We start from the raw sequence: 9,705 nt of genomic DNA on the forward strand, positions 1-9,705 counted from the left end.
CCGGGTTATCCTCTCTACAGCTCTTTTGCCCCCTTTCCTTCTTACCTTCTCCCCTTCCCGGTGTCCGTACCCTTTCCCGGTGCCCCCAGATCTCGGCTCTTTCTCGGCCTCTGTACTCCTTCTTCAAGGCCGCCGGATTACACTCGCGGACCCCCCTCTGTCTCCCGAGCCCCGGCTATGACTCTGCAACTACCCTGCGCATCATTCTCCGGGCGCCCTGGGCCGCGGCTTCGTTTTAAATTTCCTCTCGGCTCCGCCCCTCGAACAATATAATAGCTACGAGACTGCCCTACGGTGGCCCTGGGAGGACATATTAACTCCCTAAATCCTTTCCAACCCCCTTCGCTTCCCGCTGCGCTTCTCTCTCGCCTGTTCATTGGCTGGAGATACTCTGAGCGAGCTGGGGACTCGCTGGATTCTTCACACAAGCTGCTCTGAAATCCCTAGGAGGTCGATGATAGATAAGAAAGAAGCCTAACACAGCATGTGCAGTTTAAATAATCAGATTTCTCATACACATTTCATCTTCACGCCTTGACTCCCTCCCTTTTCTCCATTGACCCATCCAACCAGAATTTTCTCAGAAGGGGTGTCTCCCTTTGTCACTTCCCATCTTTTCTCCAACTCACCTAATGCGATTTTGATCCTCACCTCTGGCTGAAACTTTGCTTATCCAGGTCAACTGTGACTTCCATGGTCCCAAATTCTATGGTCATTTTGGTAGCTTCAGCCTATCCGACTTTTTTTTTTTTTTTTTTAATGTCTTTATTGATTTCAGAGACAAAAAGGGAGAAGGAGAGAGAAAGAGAAAGATCAATGATGAGTCATTGATCCGTTGCCTCCTGCACGCCCCCTGCTGGGGATGCAGCCGCAGCAGGGAACGTGCCCCGACCGGAATGGGACCATCTCCTGGATGCTAACGCGACGCTCAACCGCTGAGCCACACGGGCTGAGCTGCCTACCTGACTTTTAGAACATTGAAACAGACTCCTCCTCCTTAAAACTCTTTCTTCTTTTTGCTTCCATTTCTACCTTTTTTCACCTTACTTCAATTGCTCCTCCTCAATTTCCCTTTTGGATCCGAAGGCACTGTTTCACCTATAAATGTTGGAGTATGCCAAGGCTTTGGCCCTTAGCCCTCTTCGTGTCCCTATGAACACTGCCCAGAAGACCGCATCCAGCTCCATGGCTTTACAATTCATCCCTATACTAATGCCTGCAGAATTTCTACCCCAAGTTCTGACCTCTCCCCTGATCTCTAGACATATATATTCAAGGGCCTCCTGGACATTTCCATTTGGATATCTAATAGGCATCTCAGACTGATGTTCAAAACAACATTTTTCCCCCACTCCTTAGCCCCCCCCCCCAAACCTCACCTATTCTCCCAGTCTTCCTCATCTCTGTAAATGTTATATCATTCACTGGATTGCTCAAACCCAACACCTAGAAGTTATTTTTCAGTACTTTCCCTTATCCCCACCCCGCTCTAAAAACAAGTTCTACCAACTCCAGAGTACATCTTTACACCCCTGCTACCACCCTAGTCCAGGCCACTATAATTCCTTGTCCAAAGTACTGAGTCAATTCCTAACACCACGTCTACTCTTGAGTAGCTTCCTACCTCTCCCCAATATAATCCACTCTTCATGCACAACCAGTATGTTCTTTAAACATCATGGTAGAGGTATATACATCACATATACTTGGTATCATTTCCAGTGGGGCCCCTCCCTGCAGAAAAGTATACATCCCAGGCCTGGCGAACTAAAGCTTAACCCTGTGACTTGCTTTGGCTAATGAAAAAAGGCAAAAAAGAAAAAAAAAAAAGAAAAAGGCACATCACTTCTAAGCATAAGTTTTAAAAGTCAGGATGGTTTACCAAGTTCATTTCCCTCATCGCACTGACTGGCAGTGTCCTAGCAAGAGGCGGCCCTATAAATTTCAGTTCCTTAGAGAAGATGACATGGAACAGAACCATGGGCAACCCATAGTGGATTTGTAGCACGAGCAAGAAATAAATCTTGTTGTAAGCTACTCAGATTTTGGCTGCATTTGTTACCATATTATAATCTAGCTCAAGGTTCTCAAAGTGTGGCTCAGCCCATTCAGAAGGTTCCATAAGGTCAAAACTATTTTTACAATAATACTGACATTACTTTCCATTTTTGCTCATGCTCTCATGAATGTTAAAGTGGAGTAAACAGAGCAAAAATGAGAATCCAACACTCTTTTGTCAAAACAGATATTAAAGAGATTTCCAGAAATGTAAAACAATGCCATTCTTCTGATTATTTTTGTTTTGGAAAATACATTTTCATTAAAAATGCATTACTTATGTTAACACATAGTGGGCTTATTTTTAAATGAACAAACTAATAGTTTAAAATTTTGTTTTAATTTCTAATATGGTAAACACAAAATATAATTTTATTATATAAATACACATACATATAAAAATATGTTTATATTTATAAATATAAATTTAAGAATGCCCACATTGTGGTAGCCAGAGTCCAAGCTGGCCTGCAATGATTCTCCATTCCTGCCCACATCAAATACGGTTATGGACCAATAACAATGTGTGACTTCTGAGGCTGAGTCATGAAAGGCTGTTTCTTGGATCGCTTGCTGTGGGGGAGGCCAGCATTCATGTCATGAGGACACTCAAGTAGCCCCTGGGGAGAAGCTCACATGGAGACAAACAGGCTTCCCCGCTAACAGCAGCACCAACTTACCAATCATACGATTGAGCCATCTGGCAAGCAGATCCTTCAGCCCTAGTCAAGCTTTCGGATGACTGCAACCTCACGAGATCCCAAACCAGAAAATCCTAGCCGAGCTGCTCCCAAATTCCAGGCCCACAGAAACCCAGAGAAAAAGAAATGATTAGTGTTGTTTTAAGTCATTAAATTTTGGGATGACTTGTATACAGCAACAGATTGCAAATACACATAAACTAAAAAGCTATTTGGGATTCGCAGTTTTTAAAAGTGGAAAGGGACCTAAAACCAAAACTTTACCCTCTACTACTCCTCCCCTTTCCCTCTGGTATTACCATACTGTTGGCTGTCTGTGAAGCACTTCTTTACTTCTTTATTGTCTATTCGACCCCCCACCCCATGTAAGCCTATAAGAACAAGGACTTTTTTGTTTTACTCACTGCTATATCCCCAAAGTAAAGAACATACTAGGCGCTTAATAACTTTTTGTTGAATGACTGAATGAATCTCTCTGATCTTCAGTTTGTTCATTTGTAAAATGAAGGTAATAGTAGGTACCAGGCAGTGAAGTTTTAAAGATTAAAGATGCGTTGAGCACAAAATCAATGACCCTATTTGGCAGAAAGTATTTTGAGGTAATTCAGAATTTTCTTTCTCACAATTTTTCTTGATTCCTGAAGGGAAGTGCTTAGAATTAAAAAAAAAAAATCCAGCTTATATCACAGAACAAGGACAACTTTCCTTTAAAATCTGTACAAAGAGATACAGAAAAGACCAACACCCCAATTGAAAATGGGTATGGGAACACTCATAGAAAAGGAAATATAAAGAGCATTCGAATATGCTCAGCCTCACTTAAAATAATAGAAATGCAAATTAAATCTACACTAAAATACCATTTTTCACTTAACAGACTGGCAAAGATCAATTTCGCTAGATAGTTCGAAATTGCCTTACAAAGGGCTTGTACCAGGTGTCTCCTATGTAAGGCAATTTGGCACTATCTAGCAAAATTACAAATATATGCATCTTTCCAATCAGCAACCTCATTTCTAGGAGTTATTCTGCAGATATACTCACACATATGTTACATGACTTATGTAATAAATGTACCTACTACAGCACTGCAGTATCTACCAGTCGTATGATGTTTATTAGAGAAATAGCTATGAAATAATGACACAGAAAAGTTGACAAAAAAGGGATGCCGATATATTTATTTTATTTTACAAATACATATGGAGTGCTTTCTGTGATGTTAAAAATCCTCATGACAATCCTATGAGGTAGGCAGTAAATATGCCCATTTTATACATGGGAACACCGAGGTTATAAGCTGCGTGAAGTCACACAGCCAGAATGCGTTAGTGCTGGGGTCTGAACCCAGGCAGCCTGATTTCAGAGGCCATGCTCTTAACGTTGCTCTCTGCTACTTCACTTTAGGGCAAAATGGAGAAAGAAAACCGATACGGCAGTATTAAAATCTGACAAAATATACTTTAAGAGATAAAGAATTATTAGGGATACAGGCGCCATTGCTTGAAAGCATGCTAGATGGAACAAAAATAAAGGAATTTTAGTAACATAAAAGATTAAATGCTATAACTAACAAACTTTAGTATAAAATATTAGAAAATAAATATTATTTTCAAGTACACATGGAACATACTAAAATTTGATTTAGGCCACTAAAGTATCAACTGATAGAAAAGAATCAATATCCTACATAACATATGCTATGCCCACAATATAATGAAGTTAGAAATCAACAACAAAAAGTATTATTATTATTTTTTTTTAAAAAAGGATTGAAACAAAATGCATACTTCTGGAAACTTAAAACCACACTTCTAAATAATTCATGACAGGAGAATGAAACAATTGAAATTTTAGTATATTTAGAACTGTAACAATGAAAAACTGCATATCAAAAGCTGTGAGATTACTTTCAAAAAGTGACATTCAGCTAAAGCACCTAGAGGGAAAGGTGTGACCCTAAATGTACATGTTGTATTAGAAAATAAGAGACTGAAAATGATGGAAGGAGCCTTCACTTGGGGTGGTGAACACAGATAATGCAGCATAGAATTGTGCACTGGAAACCTAGGCAATTTTATTAACACACGTCACCCCAATCAATAAAAATAAATAAATAACATTTTAAAAAGAGACTGAAAATGAACCAGCTAAGAGTTCACTTTGAGAAATCAGAAAATGAATAACACCCAAAGACTGAAGATAGTCAGAAAAAATAAAGAATAGAAATTAAGAAAATAGAAAAACACACACAGTAAAAGTATACGTCCACAAATCAGCATGGAAAAGACAAATAATCCAGTAGAAAACCCCACAAGGGATAAAAGTAAAAAATTCAAAGATGAGGAAATTTTAATGCCTAATAAACATAAAAATACTAATACTCACTAGTAACTAGAAAAATACAAAATAAACAATAATTAGATGCCAGTTCACACCCTTTTGACTGGCAAAAATGAAAATATATTCAAACCAAGCTTTAGGAAAAATGTGAAGTAAAGGGTGGGACTATAAGCTGGAACAAAGCCCTTGGGAAAGCCATTGGATGATATTCAGTGAGGTGCATGCCCTTCAACCCAGCAATTCTGTTTCTTGTTATTTCCTAGTCTCCAAAGAGAGGTGTGCATCCTTCCTGCACAAGATAATCACAGGGATGCCGAAAGGAAACACTAGAATTTAAATTTATTTTTTAAAAATTTCAGTTTTTATTTTTTAATTAAACATTTTTTTAATTACAAACTTTTCAATTACAGTTGATATGATATATTAGTTTCAGGTGTACAACATGGCAATTAAACATTTATATAATTTATAAAGTGGGCCCCAATAAGTCTAATACCCATCTGATACCGTACATAGTTATTACAATATCTTTACATCCCCATGACTATTTTTATAACTGGCTATTTGCACTTCTTAATCCCTTCACCAAATTTAAGTTTATTTTATTATATTTTTTATTTTTATTTTTTTAAAATATAGCTTTATTGATTTCAGAGAGAGGAAGGGAGAGGGAGAGAGATACAGAAACATCAATGATGAGAGAGTCATTGATGGGCTGCCTCCTGCACACCCCCTGCTGGGGATCAAGCCCGAAACCCGGGCATGGGCCCTGACCGGGAATCCAACCCCGATCTCCTGGATCCTAGGTCGACGCTCAACCACTGAGTCACACCTGGCTGGGCTAAGTTTATTTTTTATCTAAAAGAAAAAGAAGTAAGCTTTACTAATCATTAGCAAGCAGACTGAGCGGGGTGCCCTCGCCGGGTCTCTCCTGCAGCCGTCACCGGGTCTGCAGTGGGCAGGTGAGCTACCTGAGTTAGGGGTGGGGAGCTTCCTATTCGGAGAGTGGTGTGTGCTTTCTTTTAGTGCTCCATGCTGTGTTTATTTTTCAGTGTTCTATGCAGGTTGCATATGCCTAGATAAACAGATTTACAGATTATGCTGCATGGATTTAATTTTCCTGACCTCCCCCTCCCCGCCAAAGCGAACAAGGGGTGTAACAGGATTCCTTCCAAGAAGCATGATTAAGATTACCAACAATCCTAATGATTTCACACACAGGTGAACAACCCAGGGACGAACTCTCAGGTTCAATGATAATTTAATCAGCACCCAGAGGGCATTAGCCGGCCAACAAGTTGAGAAAATCACCGAAGTTCAAGAAAAACTCTTACCAGCAATGAATCCCTAACACTATTGAAGTGTATGCAGAGAAATGGTTAAGGTGGTAAATTTTATGTTGTGTGCATTTACCACCATTAAAAATAAAAATAAAAAAATAAAGGGGGGAAAGTAAGAAAGCATATTCAACCGCATTATTTTCACTAAGGATTTTTGCACCACAAATAAATATTTGTAATGTATTATTTACTTCATTTTTTAATTGCCCTTTTTACAGTTATCTTTTTGTATGTCTAAGGATGGTCACACTAATTTGGTATATTGGCTCACATATGTAATTCATAAATAAATGCATATTCATAATTAGGGGTGCATGGTGAAAATATTTTTACTGCTAAGATTATGTGGCAAAAATATGGTTGATGTTTAGAGGAACTTTCCCACAGGTGGGCAAGGAGACATACTGAATTAAAGCACATTTAGAAAAATGGGGAAAAACTTAAATGTCCATCAGCAGAGGAATGGGTCAAGTGGGTATAATTGAGCAATGGGATACAAATGGTTTAAATGAATGGATAATAACTACATGTGTATCAGCATGGGTAAATATCTTATTTTATTTAATTTTTAATCCTCACTGGAGGATATTTTTTTCCATTGCTTTTCAGAGAGAGTGGGAGGGGGAGAGAGAGAGAGAGAAAGGGAGTGGGGGAGAAAGAGAGAAACATCGATGTGAAAGAGACATATTGATTGGCTGCCTCCCACATGCTCAACTGGGGTGGGAATCGAGCCTGCAACCAACGTACGTGCCCTTGGCCAGAACTGAACCCTGGGCCCTTCAGTCCGCAGGCCGATGCTCTAACCACTGAGCTACTGGCTAGGGCATGGGTAAATATTTTAAACAATCTTAAGTGAAAAAGGCACACTGCAGAATGAAAAGTCTAACATGCAAAACAATGTGATATATTGTTTATGGATACACACACATGGATGGATACATACATATACACATGTTGTAATATGTATTACATACGTAGCAATATATATTATGTTTCAAAATATTCAAGGGGGAGATAAACACCAAATTCAGGAATTGTGGTTACCTCTGGGAAGAGAGGGAAGAAAATGAGATTGGAGGAAAGGTTTAAAGTAGGCTTAATTTCTTTAAAACAAACAAACAAAAAAAGATGCAAGGTAAATAAACAGCTCATCATTTTAAAATAAAACGTTTTCAAACTAGTCTCCCTGAGTTCTCCATCTCAGTGACAATCATCCTCACATCCCTTGTGTATCTTTCCAGAGATATCTTATGCACATTCAAGGGCACATAAATATATGAATTCCCCCTGCCCCATCTTCTTTTTAAACACAAATGGAAGCAAAAATTACATACTGTTCTGAGCCTCACTTTTTCCCTTAATAATGTATCTTATATTTTGTTACACATCAGTACATAAGGAGTTCCTCCATTTTTACAGCTGCACAAGACGTACTTTTTGTGGCTTTTTGAGCCAGTCTCCTATACATAGCATGTAGACTATTTCTGTCCTTTCACTACAATAAGCATCACTGCAATGAATATCCTTATAAAATGTCATTCTGCACAGACTTATGTATTATAATAAATTCACAGAGGTAGAAATGCTGGGTCTTTTCATTGCCCTCCAACAAGACTGTACCAATGTACTTCCTCTTCCAACATTTTCCCATGTACTGTAAGATTTTGAGCTGAGAAGCAAACGTGGTATCTCATCGAAAGTTTAATTTGCATATTTAAAAAATTATAAATGTGATAGCATCTTTTATAGTATAAAAAGTCATTTCGATTTTTTCTGTAAGCTTCCTGTCATTTGTCATTGTATGAATTTTTTTTTGACCCATGAGCAATTACTTTTATAATAAAATAGCCAATGAGGATATATATTTTTTAAGTGTAGGGGCTGGAGAGCCTTCACTCAGTTTTGTGAGAAGCTTGTGATGCCTTCAGAAACACTTCTGTGCATTGTAGCAATATCGATTTCCTGATTTTGATATTGTACTATAGTTATGTAAGACATTACCATGGGGGAAACTGGGTGAAGGTGCACAGGTCTCTATGTACTATCTGTGCAACTTCAGTGAGTCTGTAATTATTTCAAAATAAAAAGTAAAAAGCCCTAAAAAATTCTGTGCAACTTTTATGGTTGTGGGGGCTCTGCACTGACCTCAACTATGATCCTTGTGCTTTGATGGCTCTCATGCCTGTCAACTGACAAGCCCCACCTGTGAGACAGCGGCTGGGTTAGCAGATAGAGATACATCTGAAATGGGCAAATCTTTGGGGACTGACTCTGGCTTCTTACTCTATTACTGTCACATTCTAACTCAGTGAGAACACAGAAGTCATGGGGCTAATATTCGCACTATCTTGTATTTCTTTTCTTCCTTTTATTAGAGATTTTTTCTAAGAGTTTATTTCAGCCAAAACTGACAATGCCAGGAAGCAAAATCTTAAATGATCCCTCCTGTATTTCTACTGAGCTGTAGTGTTCCATGTCCATTTATTTACATTATCCCAATGATAATACGGGTAGAGAACTCTCAAGAGGCCCTTTGCAAGGTATACAAGCCCCTCCCTTTCTTTTTGTTGTTATCCCCTGAATATCTTCTTTCTGAACTCTGCTGCTCAAGCCATACATGATTCTCTGGAGGCCCCCTAAAAAACCTTTGCACCCAGCTCCCTGCATCTGGATCTGCTTCCTTTCTCTTCCAGTCTTTTTGCCTAAAGAACTCCTACTTATTCTTCAAAAAAGTGCAAGCATCATCTCCCATCTCCACCGGAAGCTTTTCAAGACCCCCCACACCGGCAGCTTCTAACTCCACTCCAACAGGCAAATTTAACCTAATCTTCTAGGCATCCTACTGCAGCCTCCATTAGGAAAAGCTCCATTAACACATTTATCTCACTATATTGTCATTATTAGTTTAAACATGTCTATTCCCACTGGACTGAAGACCCTTTGAGGGCAGAAATTTTGTGACATTCATTTCTTTGTATTTTCAGTGCCTAAGAGCAATGACATGCTGTGGGTAATCAGTAAATATTTAGTGAATGAAGGAATCAGGCCAGAGACCTGCCAGCTTTCTCTGTAGTTCAGGGAAAGCCAACTCAGATTCTTGGGTAATTCATTTCAGCCCAGGGCCAGGTGTTTTGCAGAGTTAGCAGAGGCTCTGGCTGCTGTCCTCAAGCACGTCTCTGGTGAGGTTTCCTGCTGTTGTGTCACTCCATGTCTGTTACCTTATTTTCAATAAATGGACAATAAAAGCATCTATCTCCTCATAG

Source organism: Miniopterus natalensis, chromosome 17, assembly GCF_054644295.1.
Source record: "Miniopterus natalensis isolate mMinNat1 chromosome 17, mMinNat1.hap1, whole genome shotgun sequence".
Taxonomy (NCBI): domain Eukaryota; kingdom Metazoa; phylum Chordata; class Mammalia; order Chiroptera; family Miniopteridae; genus Miniopterus; species Miniopterus natalensis.